We start from the raw sequence: 3,619 nt of genomic DNA, 5'->3' as shown, positions 1-3,619 counted from the left end.
TGGGATTACAGGTTTGAGCCACTACACCTGGCCACACAATTTTTTTAAACTATAATCTTTTAAAGTCCTTATGTTTCAGAGCTGCATACCAAAATATTTGTGAATATGATGTTTTAGAGATTTGCTTCAAAATAATATGGGGATGTGGGGGCATAAATGAAGGAATCCATTTTGAGTTGATAGTTTTTGAAACTGAGTGACAGATACGTATCTGACTAAACTTTTGTATTCAATTAAAATTTGTATCTCATTAAAAATAGCAGAAAAGGAACCACTACAATCTTGATTCAGAGACTCATAGTTGTAGTATGAAAATTTGCCTCTTCACTTGGTTGCAGTATGAGTCCCAAATTTATTGCCCATCTAAGTTTTCCTTTTTTTATTTCTTTTTTTTTTTTGAGATGGAGTCTCACTGTGTCGCCCAGGCTAGAGTGCAGTGGCACGATCTCAGCTCTCTGCAACCTCCTCCTCATGGGTTCAAGCGATTCTCCTACCTCAGCCTCCTGAGTAGCTGGGATTACAGGCATGTGCCACCACAGCTGGCTAATTTTTGTATTTTTAGCAGAGATGGGGTTTCACTATGTTGGCCAGGCTAGTCTCGAACTCTTGACCTCAGGTGATCCCCCTGCCTCGGCTTCCCAAAGTGTTGGGATTACAGGCATGAGCCACCGTGCCTGGCTGTTTTCTTCTTGATGTAGCACTGTATTCACTATGGGCTGGCCTTTAATACCTGAAATTTGCGTTTCTATTTGGCAGTTTTGAAATAAAAAATGAGAAATTAAAATGCCCCTTAATTAAGGATTACATTTCAACGTAATTTTTTTTTTAGTGTGATAAGTATCCAGTTCTTCATAGCAAGAAATTAGGGAAGAGGGGGAATAAATGCATTGTGTTTTGTTTTGTTTTGTTTTGTTTTTTCCCTTATGGGAAAGATTTGGTATAGAAGGAGGTTAAATGTGTGTAATGATAGTTTTGGAAGATCTATTTTTTTTTTGGTGGGGGGCACATTTTCAGAATCTAAATGTACATGTTAACACTGCATATTTAGTAATTCCTGTCCTCTTTGTTCAAAAATAGTTGAAAGGCTGTCCTTGCCCTGATTGGGGCTTTAAAAAAAAAAAAAAAAAAGTTGAAAGGAGATTGTATGCCATGGATCACTTGAAAGACCACAGAGAATGGTGGTGTTTCCTGAGAATCTTGGTAGAAATATTAAATACTGCATTTATTATGTTAGTAAAGGTTTCCTTTTAATAACTAGAAAACTAGAAGAAGGATCTAAATTTGCATTTTCTATTTTTGGTTTGCTGAGTATTTACATTAGGTTGCTGTATCTCTGTTGTATCATGTTTTTGACCCTGAGTTATAGATGCTGAAAGTGAAAGGAATTGATCACATCCTGAGATAGCAAAGTGTAGGTCAGAATCAAGGACAGTTTTGAAAAACTTGGCTTCAGTGTCTTTCAGAGATGCTTTGTGGGTACGTTTGTGAAATATGTTCAATCAGCAGACCTAATATTTTCTGAGTTGACAAACCTTATTAGCTAACTCCATCTTCTGTGTTGTTAAAAAAAACATGAAAATATTTCCCCATAAGTTGGATTTCCTTTTTTTTCTTTTCTTTTTTTTTTTTTTTTGAGATGGAGTCTGGCTTCTGTTGCCCAGGCTGGAGTGCAGTGGCGCGATCTTGGCTCACTGCAACCTCTGCCTCCTGGGTTCAAGCGATTCTCCTGCCTCAGCTTCCCGAGTTGCTGGGATTACAGGCATGTGCCACCACGTCCGGCTACTTTTTGTATTGTTAGTAGAGGTGGGGTTTCAGTTCACCATGTTGGCCAGGCTGGTCTGGAACTCCTGACGTCAAATGATCCACCCTTCTTGGCATCCCAAAGTGTTGCGATTACATGTGTGAGCCACCGTGTCTGGCCAAGTTGGATTTTCTTTTCATTTTGAGTCTTTTAATTTACATTGGATATCTTGGCAGTACTCATACCTAAGGAGAAGAGATATTTTTCTCACTTGATTAAAAAGTAGTTAGGACATAAACATCTTTATTTGCCATCTTTTCAGGTCTACCCTTTTTGGTTATTCCATTTGTTTTTCATTTTTTTATTTTGTAGGGATGGGGTATTGCTCTCCAGCCCAGGCTGGAGTACAATGGCACCACTGCAGTTACTGTAACCTTGAGCTCACTGTAACCTCGAACTCCTGGCCTCAAGCGATCCTCCTACCTCGTCTTCCCAAGTAGCTGGGACCACTGGTGTGTGCCGCACACCTGGCTAATTTTTTTAAAAATTTTGTAGAGATGGAGTCTTGCTATGTTACCCAAGCTGGAGTTCTTCCCATTTCTCTCAAGATCAAATGGAAGAAATTTCAGTATTCTTACTAAAATTCATTGCTTTATAAAATAAAGAACTGAAACTCTTAAGGTATTACGAATACTTAAGATAAAAGTACACCCTTTTGGATGTGCTACTAAAATAACCACAGGCATGACATTGAAAACCACAATTTGTATTCTGATAGCTCTTCGTATTCCAAAGCAAAGTTCTCATGTGTGTGGAGAGTTTGCTTGTAACTGGTCAGGACAAAAGTAGGTCCTTGAAAAACATCAGCAGAGGTTATTATCCACAGTTTATATTCATTCTGCTGGGTGTTGGATATTTGTGCATTAATTATCTGTTGACTCTAAGCTGTCAGAAAGTTACACAGCAAAGAACAATGGAATAAAAGTAAGTGTTTAAGGAAAAAATTGTTTAAAATATATTTTGTAGTGGAATTAGACTGGAAAACAAAGGCATGTGTTGTCTTTGTCTCAAAGAATACCTGTGATATGGATTTGATTTCTTTTTAATTCAGTTTCTGGCTAGTATTGCTTCATATAATTAAGCCTGAAAATAAGAGAATTTAAGTTGATCTCTTAGATCTTTTTCTTTCCTCACCCACTTCATGGTTTAGAAAGACAGAAATAATTAAAATAGAAGAAGGAAGACCAGTTAGAATCCAGTTAAACACTTTACTCATTAAAACCCAAACTCCCCCTGGCTGTAGCTAAATCACTGGGGCATTGCAAGACATTTTTAATTTTCAAGGGAAACAATGCCATCTGTTGGGCATTTTGCAAACTGCTACTGTCAAGTTGAATGGCCCTAACTAATTATATTCAGTAAACAGAATGGTTAGGTTGGTTGGTTGGTTTTGGTTTTCACTTATGGATGTAGCAGCAGAATTACTAAGACTCTAAGGACACTTAGAGCGTTTGCAGTAAAGGCTGTGTTTGAACATTGAACAACAATAGTACTCGCTTTCCAACACAAGGAAACTGACCCTTAGTAAACTGTTATTGGAGGGTAGAATAGCAATAACTCTTTGTTTGCATTGCAGAGATACAGACTTTATTTATTTATTTATCATTTATTTATTTATTTATTTATTTATTTTTTGAGACGGAGTTTCGCTCTTGTTGCCCAGGCTGGAATGCAATGGCATGAATTGTGGCTCATTGCAACCTCCACTTCCAATGTTCAAGCGATTCTCCAACCTCAGCCTCCTGAGTAGCTGGGATTACAGGCATGTGCCACCATTCCCGGCTCATTTTGTATTTTTGGTAGAGGCAGGGTTTCTCC

The sequence above is a fragment of the Colobus angolensis genome, unplaced genomic scaffold (assembly GCF_000951035.1).
Source record: "Colobus angolensis palliatus isolate OR3802 unplaced genomic scaffold, Cang.pa_1.0 Scaffold169, whole genome shotgun sequence".
NCBI classification, from domain to species: domain Eukaryota; kingdom Metazoa; phylum Chordata; class Mammalia; order Primates; family Cercopithecidae; genus Colobus; species Colobus angolensis.
This window is presented reverse-complemented; position numbering follows the sequence as displayed.